This window comes from Stenella coeruleoalba (assembly GCF_951394435.1).
Source record: "Stenella coeruleoalba genome assembly, chromosome: 4".
In the NCBI taxonomy this organism is placed as follows: Eukaryota; Metazoa; Chordata; class Mammalia; order Artiodactyla; family Delphinidae; genus Stenella; species Stenella coeruleoalba.
Window position 1 is genome coordinate 113,991,516 of NC_137149.1, and position 20,086 is coordinate 114,011,601.

Sequence of the window (20,086 nt, forward strand, 5' to 3'; positions counted from 1 at the left end):
ATGCAGGGGACATGGGTTTGAGCCCTGTTCCAGGAAGATCCCACATGCCACGGAGCAACTAAGCCCGTGCACCACAACTACTGAGCCTGCGCTCTAGAGCCGGCGAGCCATGTGCCTGGAGCCTGTGCTCCACAACAAGAGAGGATGCGCAATGAGAAGCCTGCGCACCGCAACAAAGAATAGCCGCCTCCACCTAGAGAAATCCCCCGTGCAGCAACGAAGACCCAACGTAGCCATAAATAAATAAAAAAAAAAAAGTAAAGAGATGATATTGAGTTACTATGCCTATATATATGAACACCATAAGAATGGTTTATATATAACAACTGTTGTCATATTTTTAGCATGTGAATCACAAAATAACCACTTTCAAAATGCGTGAATAAAGAGATTCATTTTTTCTTTTTTAATTTATTTATTTTTGGCTGCATTGGGTCTTTGTTGCTGCGCGCAGGGGGGCTACTCATTCATTGTGTTGAGCGGGCTTCTCACTGCGGTGGCTTCTCTTGTTGCAGAGCACAGGCTGCAGGCGCACAGGCTCATTAGTTGTGGTGCACAGGCTTAGTTGCTCTGTGGCATGTGGGATCTTCCTGGACCAGGGCTCAAACCTGTGTCCCCTGCATTGGCAGGCGGATTCTTTACCACGGCACCACCAGGGAAGTCCTGAGATTCATTTTGAAGTCTGTAAAAAAAAAAAAAAAAAAAAAAAAATGATAAGAACTGTAAAATATAGATTTTATCAGCTCTCTAATTATGAAAATTAAATCAAGATTATTCCGTGAAAATTATGTATAGTCACAAGCAGGAAATTGAAAACAAAGAAAAACAGCAAGCACTTTATCAAAACTCCATCAATGATATTTCAGTCACATGAAATCCCCCCAAATGGGTGTTCTGTCTGAACAAATTTGTATGTTCACTCTTGTTCAGTTTTGTGTAGCCAACTTATCTTTCTTTGAGTTGTTTGTCATCATGTGTATGTGTGCTATTTTGGTGAAGATTGAGATGTAAGAATTTGAAATTCTTTATACAATCTATATCTGTAGCTTTGAAGAGACTATCAATTTTAAAAATCATTATTAATAGGAATAAAAGCATAACATAACAGTTGAACTGAATGTTCTTATATGTTACTAGTTGGCACTGATAAATTTCTAGAAATTATGAAAACATGGTAAATCGCTCTTCAAACCCTGAAGTGGTGTGTGAACCAAAAGATTTGCAGAACTGATGCCCAAATAGAAATTAATTTTCTGTTAAAATATCATTAATCAGGTGTCAAGTATAATAGGAATTCTCAGGAGCATCATAGTAAATCTGAAAGTTTTTTCCTTTCTCTTCAAAAGTACAAGAAATATTTATCAACCGTGAAAGTGAAAGTAATAACAAATATCCAATCCATTTATGAAAAAATAGAAAAATAAACCAAAAGTAATCTCTAGCTCTTTCAAAGTCAAAAACAATCCCTATTGGGAAGAACAAACTTAAATGTCCAAGGCAAAATAGCTAATACATATTTGTTTATGTTGTTAGAAGTACATTATAAAATTATATTATTTTCAAGGGCTAGATGCCATATTACTAATATAAACATAGATTTTCAATATATGATTTACAATAGTCGTATGAAACAGACAAAATTAAGCAACAGTTTTTGCACATATAGTGCAAATATTATCAAGACTTTGGTTTTACCAAAACTATACAAACTTTAACTTCATTCATGATAATATCAAATTAACTACCCTGGCTCTTTGTTTTCCCCCCCAAAACAGGCCTCTTGTGCCTCCCTCCCTCAGTAGAGTGATATCAACCAACAATCAACAAAGATTAATATTTTCTGAAGACATTGTGTATAAGAGACTGTGCTCAGCATTACACGGGAATTTTTCAAAGTAAAATAGAAGCGCTATTAAATGACCTTCACTTAGTCAAACCACGAGATTAATGTTCTCTATTCCCTCTGTAAGACACACAGACTGAGGTCTGTGGCCTTTTGAGGTTTACTAATGGGCTATATCATTGTATACGCACATTTATCCTTCCTCCAGCTGTTAACAACTACCAAGAGCCATCCATTCATTCCCTTAATAGTGTCTGAGTATCTACTATGTGACAGGCATCGTTCTAGCAGTTAGGGACACAGGAGGGAATAAAACAGACAAAAATCCTGCCCTTATGAAGCTTACATAAAAATCAATTGTTTTAGTTTTCCAAACTCTTAATGTTAGTTATTCTTGCTAATGTAATTAGGTAATTTAAATTTTAAATACTTTATTAAGTATAAAAGATATTTTTCCTATTGCAAATGAAGTTGAAAGTGGTTAATTTTATGTTATGTATATTTTACAACAATTTTAAAAAGTTGAATGCTACAGAAAGGAGGCTGAAACATTGCTGAAAGAAATAAAGAAGATTCAAATAAGTGGAAAGACATCTCATGTTCATGGATTGGAAGGCATTAAAAAATTAAAATGTCCATACTATTCAAAGCAGTCTACAGATTTGATGCAAATCCTATGAAAATTGAAATGACATGTTTACAGAAATAAGAATACCCATCCTTAAAATAAGGTAAAAAATATAATAAAACAAAACAAAAAGAAATAATTATAATAAAAAAAAAGAAAAGAAAGGCAAATTACTGCCACAAATTACCAAAAGCAAGAAAACTGGAATATATTATACAAATATAGAAATACTCTAAGTCATATTATTTCATGAGTATCCTTAGGTTCTGTGTTTCCTTTAACAAAAAACAAAACAGAAAATTGTAGATTTTGCATTTGAGAAGGGTTTATGTAAAAAAGACAACCTGGAACTCTAAACAGCAGATTCATGGTCAGAAAGGCCTTGACCCAGCATCAAAAGATTTGCTAATGAATGCATAATGATAGGTTTTTAGTAAAAGTAAAATGCCTAAGTTATATATGTATAATTTTTTACAGTTCCCTACTTACACTTTTTAGATGAACCAAAGGACTGCTTAGCTTCAGTTCTCCAAGACAAATTTCCTCTCTTCATGTGGTTGTAAAGTGTGGCAGGTTCAATATTTCTCCCATTTATATGATATCATAAGCCTGGATTTGGCCCTAAACTGATAACCAGTTTCCATAAATAAGACCATTTTTCCTCCTAAGTTTTCTTTTAGACATTACAGGGGAGAATGAAAAAATCAAGGCAATCAACTTTTGAGAAATTTTTTACAAAGTGATCCTTTATTTTATTAAACATTCCAATTCCACCTAACAAAGCCTTTTCTTGTGCAGCAGCTCGCTCTCATCAGACAGTGTAAAATCACCCTCTTTAAGACAAAACATAAACTAGAAAGCTTAACTTCTGATTTGGTTTCCATTTCTGGGAACACACAAAGAAATCAAGATTAACAGTCATGAATCCTAAGGCAAGTCCCAGTAGGTCAGATTTAGATGACAGCATATTCACATTAAATTACTTTGTGTATGTTGAGATATGGCTAAGTTTCAAAAAGCAGAAGGGCTGTGCTTATTTGCCATACTCCCTTCAACCAAAGTGAAGAGGCAGTTACATAACTTGCCAGGACAAGTAGTAGAAATGAGTCAGACAGGACCAGCCCTAGAAAAAATTGTGAATTAGGCAGTTTGACTTCAGTGCCACACCCCTTTAGTACTACATATACTTCTCTGATCCCCTCCCTTGGTATCATCAGCCCTAAGGGCCACCCTCATACCACATACCTCTTCCCCACCAAATTCCTTTCTCTCATTCTTTCTCTTCCACTCATAATGAAACTAGCTTCCCCTCATTCCTCCTTCCCCTTCGTTAATTAAAATTTACCTCTCCAGTATCTCTCGCCCTCCAGGTTTAAAGTGACAACTACCTAATCTGATAAATCAATCATACTAATATGCAAAGAGAGAAAGCTGGAAGGTAAAGCTTCAAACTTTTGATGGTAAAGCTTCAAACTTTTAAAGTTAACACCTTGTAGTTTAACTCATTAGTGACTAAAAGTGAGAATTACCAGCTGAGGCATTCAGGGGAGAGAAATATTTTGAGTCAGGTAGAGCACTTGGCAAATCAAGCAGGAGTAGGGTGAATGCTTTTAACCTAACAGGGTGCCAGCCCTAATCAGAGTAACTAATAAGCCCTGGTCAGTTTGGGGCCAGTAGGGGGAAATTGGAAAAGAGCCAAGAATCTGGCTGGCAAAGAAAAGCAGAAGATACAGAAGCACCACAATTAAATTTTTCTGACTTAACCTTTCATAGGACTGGCTAGCCCTGGCACCTAGTAAATATTTTCTAAAGTTCGTCTTCAGAATGAAAGAGATTATGTAAAATTTCTTTCTCATTTACACTAAAACACTAATTCCAAAAATCTGTACAGCTGTGGTTATTACTGTTATTTGATTTTTTAAAACAGTGCTTTAAAGTTCACAAATCGTTTTCATACGTGTATTTCATATAATCCTATTGAATACTGAAAGAACATTACAGGCTATTATATGTGGAACATATCAGCTATTCTTATTTCCTTCACTTTATAAAAGAGGAAAATGATGCTCAGAGAAGTTAGGTGACTTGCCAAGATTTGTTTGTTTGTTTTTTTTTTTTTTTTTGCAGTACGCGGGCCTCTCTCTGTTGTGGCCTCTCCCGTTGCAGAGCACAGGCTCCGGACGCGCAGGCTCAGCGGCCATGACTCACGGGCCCAGCCGCTCCGCGGCATGTGGGATCTTCCCGGACCGGGGCACGAACCCGTGTCCCCTGCATCGTCAGGTGGACTCTCAACCACTGCGCCACCAGGGAAGCCCGACTTGCCAAGATTTGTACTTAGGTCTTCTGAGTGCAAATGCTGTGCTCTTTCAGTGTACTGAGCTACAAGGCTGCCTCCCAATGTTTAGAGTTATCTTTGCCATTGCTGTCATGTAACTCTACATCCTAGGGGAATTCTCACATTTTAAAGAGAGTTCAGCTACCACCAAAAGAAAATAACCTGCCTATTCAACGGACCTGAGGGTAACTGTAGTCCTATCTGGTTTCCATTGCTGCATTTTTTCCCTAGCTAATTCTTGGTTCACTTGGAAGTGTTAGTACTGCCTCACAAAGTCTTCCTTAAGCACTGTCAGAGTTTGTGCTCCAATTACCTGCTCATGTTTTGGTGGATTACTTATCTTGCTTCTGATTCTCACCTGGGCAAAGTTCCCATCACAGTCCTTACTCTGTAAGCAAGAAAGGATAATATGTTTCTGGGCTTAAAGGTGGAAAAAAACACTAGCATAGTTAGTACAAGCCAGAATACAAATATTTTATATTGAGATGAACATAAGAAGCCAGCTGGAAAAAGACTGCTATTTACAGATTTAGATTAGCCTAGAATTCATTTCAACCTTTGAGGTGCCCCCAGGGAAGTCCCTGAATTTTTAATTTAATTTAAATTTAATTAATTTACAAAAATTTTTTTCTCATGATGAAAACTTTTAAGATCTACTCTCTTAGCAACTTTCAAATGTACAATAGAGTATTACTAACTATAGTCCCTTTGCTGTATGCTACATCCCCATGACTAATTTATTTTCCAGCTGGCAGTTTGCCTTTTAACCCCCTTGGCTTTTTATAGAAAAGTAAACATGGGACTTCCCTGGTAGCACAGTGGTTAAGAATCCACCTGCCAATGCAGTGGACACGGGTTCGAGCCCTGGTCTGGGAAGATCCCAAATGCTGTGGAGCAACTAAGCCCGTGCACCACAACTACTGAGCCTGCGGTCTAGAGCCTGCAAGCCACAACTACTGAGCCCGCGTGCGACAACTACTGAAGCCTACACAACTAGAGCCTGTGCTCCACAACAAGAGAAGCCACCGCAGTGAGAAGGCTGCACATCTCAATGAAGAGTAGCTCCGGCTCGCCGCAACTAGAGAAAGCCCGTGTGCAGCAACGAAGACCCAACACAGCCATAAATAAATAAACAAAGAAACAAATAAATAAATAAAAGTAATGGAGTGTGAATTAAAAAAAAACAAAAACAAAAGTAAACATGCTTTTTGTGAAGATTTTAAATAAAAATCCTCATAGAAACCACTGTTAACAGTATACATATATACATATACATAGATATAAGTACTTGACATATACATATACATAGATATATACATATACATAGATATATATGTATATATACATATATATGTATATATATACATATATACATACATAGATATATGTATGTATATACATATATGCCATATACATAGATATACATATACATAGATATAGATATACATAGATATAAGTACTTTTGCCATATACATAGATATAAGTACTTTTGAAGAGAAATCAGATCATTCTGTACAGCCACTTGATTTTGTCAATAGGTAGTATATGTGGGTGACCATAGTTAATTTAAGCAATCCACCATTATGGACATTTACTTTGTTTTTAGTTTTATTTATTTTTTATACAGCAGGTTCTTATTAATCTATTTTATACATATTAGTGCATACACGTCAATCCCAATCTCCCAATTCATCCCACCACCACCCCCCACGCACTCTCTCCACTTAGTGTCCATACGTTTGTTCTTTACATCTGTGTCTATATTTCTGCCTTGCCAACTGGTTCATCTGTACCATTTTTCTAGATTCCACATATATGTGTTTATATACAATATTTGTTTTACTCTTTCGGACTTACTTCACTCTGTATGATAGTCTCTAGGTCCATCCACGTCTCTACAAATGACCCAATTTCACTCCTTTTTATGGCTGAGTAATATTCCATTATATATATGTACCACATCTTCTTTATCCATTCTTCTGTTGATAGGCATGCTTCCATGTCTTGGCTATTGTAAATAGTGCTGCAATGAACACTGGGGTGCATGTGTCTTTTTGAATTATGGTTTTCTCAGGGTATATGCCCAGTAGTGGGATTACTGGGTCATATGGTAGTTCTATTTTTAGTTTTTTAAGAAACCTCCATACTGTTCTCCATAGTGGTTGTATCAATTTACATTCTCACCAACAGTGCAAGAGGGTTCCCTTTGCTCCACACCCTCTCCAGCTGTTTTTAATTTTATGACTATCAACAATACTGCAAAGAATATTCTTGATTATATCTTTGGTCATGTGTATAAATATTTCTATAGGATAAATTTCCAAAATGGAGTAAGTTAAAGGATATAAACATTATAAATTATGAAAGACACTGCAGTTGCACTCCCAAATGGAATAAGCCAACTTATAATCCTACCAACAATGATGAGACAATATCTATTTCACATATTTTCACCAATATCAGATATGTCTTTAAAAGTATTTTTCTAATTTGATAGTATTTTTCTAATTTGATAGTTATAAATATCTCATTTTGTTTTAATTTTTATTTATACAGTTGTTTTATTTTTAAATATTCATTGCTTTTCTGAATTTCTTCTTTTGTAAATTCCTTATTCATTGTCATTTTATTACTCTATAGAAGCTTTACATGTTAAGTAGTAAAATTTCCAAATTCTTTTAAGGTTTTGGGGGACAAATGGATAGCTGCTGCTGCCACCAAAATAAATTCCATATGGATCAAAGAATAAACTGTGAAGGCTATATATAAAAGTTCTAGAAGAAAACATGGGATAATATTTTTGATAACAGAAAATAGAATGGCTTGTAAGCATATAAAAAGATGCTCATAAGAGAATGGAAATTAAAGCTGTAATGTGGTAGCATTTTGTATCTATTAGACTGGCAAAGATCAAAAAGTTTGATGATACTGTGTTGGTGAGGGTGTGAAGAAACAGAGCACACTATCAAACTTTCCATCTGTATTAGGATGACTGTAACTTGTACCACTTCTTGGTTTTGTCTACCAAAATGTAAAATGTTACTCTAACTCATCTTTTATTGCTTCTAAAAGGTTTTCTATTGATCCCTGGAGTTTTCATATAATTTGCAAACAGATGACAATCCTAACATTTTCAGTATTTAATTTCTTGTTTCTATTCCATATCTAATTTCATGGGCTGTCATTGCCTTACATGGTGTGATGGTGGGCATTCTTGGCCTTGTTCCTGACTTCAGCAGGAATAAGTAGAGTGTTTCATTATTCAGCAAGTTTCTGGCTTTGATATAAAAATATATTCTTTAAAAATTTTTATTAAGGAATGATGCTGGATTTTACAAAATCCTTTTCAATATCAATTAAGACACATACAGCTTTTCTCCTTTGACTTATTAATATAGTCAACTATATGAATAAGTTTTCTATTATTGAATTATTCTTATATACCTGGCATAATTCCTCTTAACTTTGGCATGTCATTTGTAATGTAGTTCTAGTTTCTATTGTTAATATTGTATTTTAATTTTATATTATATCCAAAAGGAGATTAACCTATAGATTTCTCTTTTGTGTACACTTTATCAGATTTTGGTATCACAGCCATTTATTTTAAAACCAGCCTTTCAGCTCATACAAAACAGAAGGATTACTGGTGAAAGAGCCTTGAGGGCAATCACCTGAAATGGTCTTAATGCAAAAAAAAAAAAAAAAGGAAAACTGCTCATAACACTGTGGTTTGTCTACTTTTGTGAAAATTTCCAACACTATACTCTTTATACTTTCTTTCTGACATGAATTCACAAGTTATTCCAAGTATTATGGATGTTGCTTTTCTTTCTAATACATACATGAACTTTCTCTCAGTGGCAAACAGCGGCTGATGTTCCATGAAGGTTTTTATTCTCACGAAACTACCTCTCCCTCTCTACCTTACCACTCTGATACTTCAACCAGAACATTTAAAAACTACTTCAGAAAATGGGGGAAAGCCTGGGAAAAGGGCTCCAATCCTTCATTTCTGTCTCTAGTTCAACTTGGCTGATCTTCTCACTGTTATTTACTTTCACCACTCTATTCCTGCTGTTGCACTTTGGTTTTACTTTGTTTCCTTCAAATGTCTTTCTTCATCTTTGCTTCTTTCATCCCACTCCCTACCCTTCAAAGCCCAGTTTAAATTCCTTTCCTCCTTAATCTGACTAATCCAGCCCTTTCTACATAACACAGACTTTCTCTCATTGACTACTGCACTCAGTGTTTGGCTGCACATTCTAACTATAATCTCAAATTGTTTCAAGAATGCTAGTTTTCTTTCTTAGGCTCTGTGGTTATCTCCTTGAGGGCAGAACCCTTATCTTAAAATTCTGCTGTGCATTTTCTATTGTTTAGCGCTGTGAGTAATCACATTCAGTGCACATTTGCAAGGCATATTTGACTGAACACATCCATCACAGATATTCATTTAGTAAATGAGATAATGAAAACTCAAGGCTCGCCAAAGGTAAATCATTACTATTAATCCCCTCATTCATCATACGTGTACAGCAGCCTCAGGGGCTAGGGTTGCAGCTCTAACTTTGCTTCAGATCTCTCCATTTTGGAACCAACCATGAAGTTAAGTTTCACCTAGGGCTCAACATTAGGGGTCCAAGACTAAATTAACTCAGTAAGACTTCCTTGTAAATTGTTGTAACCCAAATCTTTTAGCTTGTAGGAGGGTCATAGCTGCTAGGACATACTTCTGCCAAGTTGTAATGTGTAGTCCTATAGAAAAATGGATGCCTTTATTTTATTACATTTTGTCAAACATTTTACTTATTTTTTTTAAATTTAGGATTATCTGAGCTTCAGAAGGAAAATTACAAGAATTTATACTTTTTTTTTTTTTTTTTACAAATATGAGAATGTGAGTTTTCCTGAGGGCATTTGGGGTTTACCAAGTGTTGCCACCATACCTTTGAAGATCATTTTACAACTGTGGGAATACTCACCGAGATGTTTTCATTGACCCCGCCTTTTCCAAGTCGCTATATTGCTGCAGGGAGCTGGCACAGCCCTGCTCTTTCTCTCATTCTTCTTCTCCTCACCCTTTCAAAGCCCAAATCCGCCCGGTGGGAATATGGAAACAAGGCTGGAGGCAAGGGAGGGCAAGGGGGGAGGGGTTATTTCGATTGACAGGGGAAGAGCAGGGCATTTTTCACTCTCCCTCGCACTCTGCTGGGCCACAAAGTTCTGTTTCTGAAGTTGGAAGTGTGGGGGCGGTCGGCTGCATTTTCAACTTGGCCAGAAATTAGGAGCCCACCCCGCAGGGGCTAAGAACTTCGCTGCCAGGCCATCAACCTGAGCGTCTGGCAAGCCAGAAGAACGCGAAAAGCCAGGCCCAAGGCTCCGGTTGTCATGGGAACCTGGGCGCCTGTCTCCCCGGCGACCTTGTCCCTAGGGAGGGGGCGGGGCTGGAGGGCCGTCGGGCCAATGAGGCCGAGGGGACGGCGGGGTCGGAGATCCGCTGTGCTCCGGGAATCCGGGGAGGGTTGATTGACATGAACTGGGCGGAGCCGGTGCGGGCGCGTGAGGTGTAGCCCGAGTGGAGCGAGTAGCTCCGGCAGCCGCGGCGCGGCGAGGGTGACACACCATGATTACATCCCCTAGAGACCGTCTTGCTGGCGAGCAGCACTCCCTGGCTTCCCGGTCCGCCTCTGCCGCCTCGGCAGCGCTCGGAGCCGGCTGCAGGAGTTGAGCCGTTCCGCACCAGAGGGTTTGGCGAAGCCCTTGGAGGCGTACGGGGCAGCAGAGGGCCGGGAAGGGTGCGCGAGCGCTCGAAGGTCAGGCGGTCGGCCGGGGTCGCGGCTGGAGGGGCGTTTCGGAGGCGTGGAGGAGGAGGAGATGCTGCTCCTCTTTTCCCCCTCCCCAGGCTCCTTCTCCAGCTCCTTCGGCCCACGCTCGCAGCCGCTTGGGGAAGAAGAGGTGGAGGCTCTGGGCGCCCGCGGGGGCTGCCGGCTGCCCACCCTGACGCCGCGTCCCCGCAGCCCTCGTCCCGCGCTCCAGTAGTAGGACCGGGTCTCCGGAAGAGCGGGTAAGGACGAGAGCTGCCTTGGGCTCTGGACTGCGTGTGCGGAAAGTGCCCAACAAAGTGCACCGCGCTCGCTCTCTTCCTCCTCTCTCTGCTTTTGCCCGAACCCCTAAAATCCACCCTGTTGCCCTGGTGGAAGGAACTTTTTTTGGTTGGAGTGTTTTGGTGTGTTAGGTGGGGGTGGGGTTGCTGGGGTGGGGAGGGATGAGATGATGTTTTATTGTGAATTAGGTAGATTCACCTTCTCCGCGGAGGAAAGTCGGATTCTCGGGAATTAAACCCCAGAGGGGGTAAGAGATTGTGGGGTAATAGAGAGTGACATTGCCCCATCTTGCTACTACATCTCTGCTCTGTGCGTGCTAAGGGAAGGGCTCCCAGAGTCTGTTTCTAATTTCTGTAAATGATTGTGGACATGGTGTGGTTAGAGGCCGCCGAGAAGAATGTGTATATGTAAGGGCTCGGAGAAGAGGGGGTTGGGTGGTAGGGAAGAGGGGGCAGAGGGAGAGACACTGCCTGATGCAAGCTCTTTTATTGCTTTTCTCTGAGTGGAGCTAACCACCCCTCTCCGTCTCTCCTTTACTCATTACAAGATACTGTAGTACCGAAAGCTGGAAAGCTAAAGTTTGGTAGAAGCAAGAAAGTTTTTACAAAGTTTAATTTCCCTCTGTTATGAATACACTGGAGAAGGGGGAATGGGGAGAAATATTACCACTAAAATAGGTTAACAGCAATACAGTTTTCAATGGCCTTACACATATATGATAGACACCTCCATACACTTCCACCTAATCTCTTGGACAGCCTTGTGTCATTTTCGTTTAATTGCATCTTTGAAATAACAAACGCGGTGACTTCATGGGGAGCTGCCTGGAGCTGAGTTTACCTCTCAGAAAATGGGGCAATCGGGTTTGTTTTCAAGGCGGGGACCTAAATGAAATGTAGGACACCTGATCTGTGGGTTGAAGAATGCAGGTAACTAATTAGAAGGATTTTAAAATTTAGATCTACAGAGTTTACTAAAGGATGGGGAAAAAATGGAAGTCGTTGTATTATGAAACAAGCGTTGGTATTTTCCCAAATTCTTGTTGACTGGGTTGGGAGGGTCAACGTGAAAACTTGCTTCCTGTTCATTGGCTGTTTGTGTTGGTGCTATGATACAAATTATTTCTTATGTTAATATCATTAGCATTATTTATTAAGTTCATGCATGTATTGATTCAGTAAATTCGTACAGAGGCGAATTGACTGCTTTATTGTCCAATCTTAAGTTTATTATAGTTTTTTCATAATAACTTTGTATTCTAACTTTGATGTTCTAGAGGCCTTGTGGAAGTATGTGTTGGGGAGATGGTAGGATGGAAGGTGGAATTAAAAATAGAAAAAATATCTAGGGTTAGTTATTAAGAAAAGGAACTAATTTGAAGTGTGTTTCACTTTTACATGAACTTTAAAAAATTTTTTATTTATTTAATTTTTATTGGAGTATAGTTGATACAAGAACTTTTTAAAAAAATCTATTATGTAGGTTTGAATTTACATTTGTCCCACCAAAACTTTTACTTGCATGTAAAGCCTGCTGTTTTTTGGAGGGTGATTACCAGCATCTGAAAATATTTATAAATAGATTTTCATGTCACAATAAACACACATACACAAACCATTAAAACCAGTGTCAATTGCAAAGATGGATTTTGATACTATGGTGGGGTCAAAAGTTGTAAAACTTACATTATGTTTTTCTGGAGGCATGCCTCAAATGCAGGAAGTGAATGTGAGAATTGGCTAATTGTTTTTGGTAGATGATAGGTATCAATCTTGAAATGAATGGAATTTATGTATTTTTTAATTAAGAAAAACAGGTCAAATCCTTGCTTTATTCTGCTTTTAATAGGTCAGGGATTGGATGAGGGGCATTGTAACTTCCCCTATATCAATTGAGTATGTATTTTTCCAGCTTATCTTATTGCCCATTCCAAATGAGCTAGAGAAAGGGACTACTGAGAATAAGCTGCTGCAGCTTCTTCCTCTTTTTTTTTTAACATCTTTATTGGAGTATAATTGCTTTACAATGGTCTCTCTCTTTTTTTGACAAGAGTTTGACATTATTAAATAAACTACAAAATATTTTTTGTGGTATAATTAAATTGTAATTAATACCAATTGAAATAGAAAGGAAACACTGCCATACTCCAAGCCTGTGCATTTTAGGAGTTACTCCTGTCAACATTTTCTTATTTTGGAATATGCTTTGGGAGAAGTCTGTGCCATTAATTAGAATAGAGAATTGAAGGTTTTCTCCTCTCAGGCCTCTGATGTAACCAAGTGTGACTCATTTGAGTTAATGTCCCTTTACACTGCTGGAGCCTGAAAAAGGAGAAAGGATATTGGGTCTCAGAATAGAAGGATTAGTGCTGATGGGAAGGGTGAGGGTCTGTTGCTCTGGATTTCCAATTTTTTCCACTGACAACTTTTCTTAATTTGAAAATTAAGATAGGTTGAACAACCCAGGAACTGGATTTAAAAAGCTTTTAATGAGTAATTAATATAGAACATCAATGATCTAAGTTAAAGTTACATAGTCACTGTAAGCATGTCACATCAAAACTGTGGTCTGTAAACTACTCCACGAGGAGTAATCCCAGTAATCCTGTGAGTCTAGGGGGCAAAATGAAAATATCTTTAAGACCCCTGTCTTATTCTTGTTTAGTGTCAGTCACTGTGAATAAGCATACTGTTCTATCCTGTATGAAGAATGTATGACTATAGCTAATAGATTGTGAGGCAGTAGGAGACCAATTACTTAACTTCTTAGGATAGAAAGGCAGCAACTTCTAAATGGTCTAGTGTTGAGGCTGCTGTAGATTTGAACCACAGATGAACATGTTTTTCCCCGGGTTTGCTATCAGGTGCTTAGGAAATACAGGAACTGGTTTAAGCACCTGTTTAAGTGTGTTTGCCTTATCCTGTGCTCCACCACTGAATCTTGCTTTTTCTTTATTTTTCTTTGATTCCAGTATGAAAATTTATTGAAACAAACTTCCTCAGAGAGAATTCTGCTGTAGTATATAGAATGTGGACTTTACTGTCAGAGAAACATGTGTCCAAATCCTAGAGAACATCTTTAAATTTACTTTCCACATCTTTAAATAATTTAATAATATCTACTTCCCAAGGTATGTTGGGGATGAAATTAAATAATATATGCAAAAGTGGCAAGTGCAAATTGACACTCAGTATTTAGTTTATTTCCTTCCTTTCTAATCTCATTTACATAATTGAATAACATTCAATAATAGCAAAAACTTATGATTGTACACCCAAATCATTCCTGAACATGTAACACACCAGAGCCCTCAGGGGTTTTGACTTGAATCTGTGTTGTTGGAAGGCCCTCTTTGCCTACCAGCAAAGAAATGTCTTTGGTTGCACACTGCATCTATACTTAACAGTTTCTTATTTTCTTTCTAGTTTAGTGATACTCTGGCTGCATGTTAGAGTCACCTGGGTAGGTTTTAAAAATCTTTATGCCCAGGACTCAATTCAGACCAATTAAACCAGAATCTTTGGGAGTAAGACCCACACATCCTTATTTTTGGAAGCGCCCTAAGAAATTACAACATGGAGCCAACTTACAAACCAGTATTCTAGTCCTCTCTAGAAGGTGAATATAGAAAATTTGATTCCCACAAATGCAGCAACATTTTTATGTTGTGTTTTGGTATTTTCCTCTACATAAATCACAGGAATTAAAAAAAAATAAATATGTTTCAGAAGCAACTATGTATATGCCCATCTACAGGATTTTTACTATTTGAATCAGAATTTAAGGTATAAATATTTCCCTCCAGTTCCTTAGAGCTGCACATGTGGTTAAATTTAAACTAATTTAATTAGCTATCACTTAAAATTCAGTTCCTTATTCCCACTAGCCAAATTAAAAAAAAATTTTTTGTTGAAGTATAGTTGATTTACAATGTTGTGTTTAATTTCTGCTCTATAGCAAAATGACTCAGTTATACATATATTCTTTTTCATATTCTTTTCCATTATTGTTTATCACAGGATATTGAATATAGTTCCCTGTGCTAAACAGTATGACCTTGTTGCTTATCCATCCTATATATAATAGTTTGAATCTGCTAATCCCAAATTCCCAGTCCTTCCCTCCCCCCACTAGCCAAATTTTAAGTGCTCAGTAGCCACTTGTGGCTAGTAGCCCCTGTTTTGAACAGCTCAGATATGGAATATTTCTATCATCACAGAAACTTCTGTATTACCTAAAGGTTTGGAAATTTGTATTACAATTTCCCATCATCTGAAATGAGGTAAATATGATATATATAGTCATTTCCTTTAGATTTATAATTTAAAATATATTATTTTTGATAGTTTTTTTTAAGTGAGGAGAAATATCACATTTTTAACGCTTTCCTCAATTCCTTGTACCTAGTTGTGAGGTTTTCCTTTTCAAAGTTAAGTGAGAGGAGGAACTTGAGTGTCCTTATGTTTATCATTTATATCAGTATGCTCTGAATCCAGCCAACTGCTTAATTGCGCTTGTGTACTACAACAGTTTCAGGAAATAGAGAAAGTCATCATTTCAACTTAAGTGTTGGAATTTGATTCAAGGTTTTTCTATCTGGGGAAGCTTTTTTTTTTTCTTTTACAAATGGAGACTCTTAGTTACCATATGGTACAATTGAATTTTCCAACAGAAAACCGTCTTATTGGTTTTAACTTGAACATAGAGTTGCATGAGGGACTTTATTTCTTTTCTTTTTTTAAAAAATATTTTTATTTATTTATTTATTTTTGGCTGCGTTGGGTCTTTGTTGCTGCGTGTGGGCTTTCTCTAGTTGCGGCGAGCGGGGGTACTCTTCGTTGCAGTGCACTGGCTTCTCATCGAGGTGGCTTCTCTTGTTGTGGAGCATGGGCTCCAGGCACGCGGGCTTCAGTAGTTGTGGGACACAGGCTCAGTAGTTGTGGCTATCCGGCTCTAGAACGCAGGCTTAGTAGTTGTGGTGCACAGACTTAGTTGCTCCGCGGCATGTAGGATCTTCCCGGACCTGGGCTCCAACCCGTGTCCCCTGCGTTGGCAGGCAGATTCTTAACCACTGCGCCACCAAGGAAGTCCTGAGACTATTTCTTCCCACAGGAAAGCATTCCCTTCAACAAAAATGAGGTTCCTAAGCAGTTTGAGATGGTTGAAAGCTAACACTATGTTGTGAATTTTAATGGTGTTTGTCACTTGTTAACTACTGATGCACAGCTTCGAAGAAACTGTACATGTAGTTCATCTCAGCTGCACCACCCCCCTTAGCACCTTAAAAAAAAAATCAAAGTTTTCTTTATTGGTTTATTGTGTTGTGAGTAGAAACTAAAGTGGGTAGAAATGGAAACATTATTTTTAATTAAAAGCGTTCCTTCTTTTTTTCCTTATTGGTAGATTGTTCATTTCTTTTAACATAAACACATGCTTTTTTAACTACTCAGTTCAGAAAAATTTGCATCCAAGATGTTGAGAGTTATTTTGTTGAAAGGATGTCTGATGGAATGTTTTGTATTCTGTATCATTTTCATATTTTAATGCTTTTCCTCTTATTTCTTATGTAGTTGTGGAACAAAAATGAAACATTCTTGTTGAATAACTTAAATTAAGGTTAGAATGATTATATAATCTGAGAATGTGTTAAAAATATTCTAAGTTGGTGTATTTTTTTTTTTTAGGAAGAAAGAGCCTGAGAATTTTTTAAAAGAAGAGAACCCTTTTAAGAAACTTAGTTACTCTTAGAACTGCTTAAGTATTACTTAAGCACTTTCTCTAGAAAAGTGTAATTTTTAAAATAAACATTTAAACTATTAAGGGATTATTTATTTTAGGTCTTAGTGTAGTCAGATATCTCTTCTGGAAAATATAATGTTGAAGTAAAAAGAAATAATTAGTGTTTTGACACAAGAGTTTCCCTTATTTGTAATGTTTTGAATGACAAATTCATTCTCTCAATGTCTTTCATATTCTTGACTTTGCTGAGATGTAATTTCATAGGATTATTTGAACGTAATATTGATTAAATTCATTCTTCACACAGTCTATTTTGATTTGACTCTGATGCTAGTTTCTAGAAGTGAAGGAATGAGCTTCACACGATGATTCAGATGCAACATATACCAGTTTTCTAAGTACTGTGTGAAAATTTACAAAAGCTAAAATGTATCCTTATGGCTGTACTTCATGAAAGCTGAAATAGGTGTTTCATTTTTTAAAAAAAATGATCAACTATACTTCAATTAAAAAACAACTCTTAGGGACTTCCCTTGGTGGTACAGTGTTTAAACTGTGAGCTCCCACTGCAGGGGCCCTGGGTTCGATCCCTGGTCAGAAAACTAGATCCCACATGCATGCCTCAACTAAGAATTTGCATGCCACAAATAACACCCGGTGCAACCAAATTAAATAAATAAATAAATAAAATAAAATAAAATAAAAAACAACTCTTAGATTAGAAAAAGCAAAATAACTTATAATTTTTTTAAATATACAATAAATATAATTTAGGAATATTCAATTATCAGATCGAAACCAGCTAAAACTATATTGTGGATATGTACCAGTCAGTTGAATTCAATCAGAACTTTGAAATTCTGGCACTGCTTTGAGGTATACAGAAATAAATAACAGATAGTATATGTGTTATTACACAGTACCTGGCAGTATTGCTGTTTTATTTGTAATTCAAGCCAACATATCCTTCAGTGTCATAGTTATATAATTCTTACACTTACAAAGAAAAAATCTAGACTATATTATTTTCCATTATTAAAATTTAATGGGAATTTCCTTCAATTTTTAAATAAAAGAAACTATTTTAATGTTATCACATAATATGTCATACTCATTATATAGCTGAAGACCAAACAGAGCTACATTTTTTTTTTTTTTTTTTTTTTTGCGTTATGGGGGCCTCTCACTGTTGTGGCCTCTCCCGTTGCGGAGCACAGGCTCTGGACGCGCAGGCTCAGCGGCCATGGCTCACGGGCCCAGCCGCTCCGCGGCATGTGGGATCTTCCCGGACCGGGGCACGAACCTGTGTCCCCTTCATCGGCAGGCTGACTCTCAACCACTGCGCCACCAGGGAAGCCCCAGAGCTACATTTTAAAAATAAGATTTCATCTTAATCTTTCTCAATGTTTATGTGTGTACATCAAGACTTCATCTAACTTCAAGGGTGTTTTAAGATTGTACTGAGATACTGAGATTTAATTAAAAAATAGATGATATTGTTCTTCCACCTAAAGGGATATTAAAGAATCACTGTTGGTAAACCAAGCCAGTTGAGTGTTTTTCTAGTAGCTGTAATGATGAATCTGGACTGATCTAACCATATTCTGATGGCCAGCCCCCTTTTTTTAAAAAATATATTTATTTTATTTTATTTATTTATTTTTGGCTGTGTTGGGTCTTCCTTGCTGCATGCGTACTTTCTCTAGTTGCGGCGAGTGGGAGGCTACTCTTCGTTGTGGTGCACAGACTTCTCATCGCGTTGGCTTCTCATCGCATTGGCTTCTCTTGTTGCGGAGCACGGGCTCTGGGCACACGGGCGTCCATAGTTGTGGCTCGCGGGCTCTAGAGTGCAGGCTCAGTAGTTGTGGCACACAGGCTTTGTTGCTCCGCGGCGTGTGGGAACTTCCCGGACCAGGGCTTGAACCCTTGTTCCCTGCATTGACAGGCAGATTCTTAACAACTGCTGCCACCAGGGCAGCCCTGGACAGCCCCCCTTTTAATTGTTCTGTATTCAGTAAACGTACATTGAATTCCTGTTTTCTGCCGGGCGGGCGCTGTACTAGGCACTGGTGATACACAGAGAGGGCACATTTCCAAGATAGCAGATAAATGGATTAGTCTGTGGCCACATATATTTAATCATCTGAGTTCAAGCCAAGTAAGCCAATCTATTGACAGGATATATTGGCATGGAACAGCTGTAAAGGTAAAAATTAAAGCATATGTAAAACTTTACAAACATGGGTACTGATCTGAATATATATGAATTGTTTTTAGATGCAGCTGTGCATTTGTGTTGACCATTCCTCTTTGATTTAGAGACAACAGTATAGCATGGGATTTAGACCCTAGACTTTGGAGCCAGGCTGCCTGAGTTTTAATTTCTGACTCTGATATATAAGCTCTGTGACCTTGTGGAAATTTTCTCTGTGGAAAACCCTTGTGGATTTTTTCATCTACAAAATAAGGATAATTACCAGGCCTCTTTTATGGGATTGTTGTAAGGACTAAATGATTAATTCATTAAAACATGTAAGCAATTGGAGCAGTGCCTAATGCATACTAAGTATTTAATAAATATTAGCTATTATTATTTTTGGTATACTCTTATTTATAAGTTTTTATTTATTTATTTATTTATTTATTTATTTATTTAATACCCTGGGTAAAGGTAATATATGAACTTAAATATGTTTTTTTGTTTCAAAGTTTATGGCCCTACTTTGTTTCTTGGGCTGCATGTTTCTGTTTCTTCCACTCATTACTTGGGCTTGTTGATATATGTAACCTGTGCCTAATTTTCACACACTTCGTGGAACTTGTGAAAATAAATGTCATCCTCTTCAGACTACCCTTTTTTTTTGTTTTGGCCATGCTGCGTGGCTTGTGGTATCTTAGTTCCCTGACGAGGGATTGAATGTGGGCCATGGCAGTGAAAGTGCCAAGTCCTAACCACTGGACCCCCAGGGAATTCCCAAAACTACTCATTTTTAGAACCCTACACATCTCCTGTTTTGGAGTTACTTTTTAGAGCATATGGCATGTTGTTTTTGAAGATCCTTTGTAGTGGCACATCTCTTCTTTGAGAATAGGTTTGATTCAATTAAATAATATATTCATGATCTAGAAAGGTGAATGATTTAGGAGGATTTAATAATTTCAATTAAAATGAAAAATGATTATAAAGTAAAAGGAGTGATTTTTAAAATAGGACTGTAAACATGATTAGAAAGACAGTCCCAGAAATATCTCTAATAATACTGTGTTTGAGGACAAAGGTATCTATCCTCCCAAAGTGTCTATTTTGAAAGTTAACACTATCAGGTACATAAATTCTAGTATGTTTAAATGTACATTGTTCACAGTCACACAGATATATTACTTAATATTTGTGAATCTTATGTTGCTATGCCCCTAGGAGTGTTGTGTAACAT

At 37.5% G+C, this 20,086-nt stretch overlaps 2 protein-coding genes across 17 annotated transcripts in view; one reads left to right on the top strand and one right to left on the bottom strand.

Annotated features, from left to right (window-relative positions):
- The window catches only part of MAPK10 (mitogen-activated protein kinase 10), a 617,840-nt gene extending 607,957 nt beyond the window's left edge, over positions 1-9,883 (bottom strand). For 5 of the 6 annotated variants that reach the window (XM_079919605.1, XM_079919603.1, XM_079919601.1 and 2 more), the window contains exon 1: positions 9,792-9,883. The gene's annotated coding sequence lies outside the window, so the exon portion shown is untranslated. The remainder of the gene's footprint in view (positions 1-9,791) is intronic. The other variant, XM_079919602.1, reaches the window with a different exon arrangement.
- Positions 9,884-10,737: 854 nt separating this feature from the next.
- Positions 10,738-20,086, top strand: part of PTPN13 (protein tyrosine phosphatase non-receptor type 13) — a 235,670-nt gene continuing 226,321 nt past the window's right edge. For 9 of the 11 annotated variants that reach the window (XM_079919588.1, XM_079919591.1, XM_079919595.1 and 6 more), the window contains exon 1: positions 10,738-10,873. The gene's annotated coding sequence lies outside the window, so the exon portion shown is untranslated. The remainder of the gene's footprint in view (positions 10,874-20,086) is intronic. The other 2 variants (XM_079919592.1, XM_079919597.1) reach the window with 2 other exon arrangements.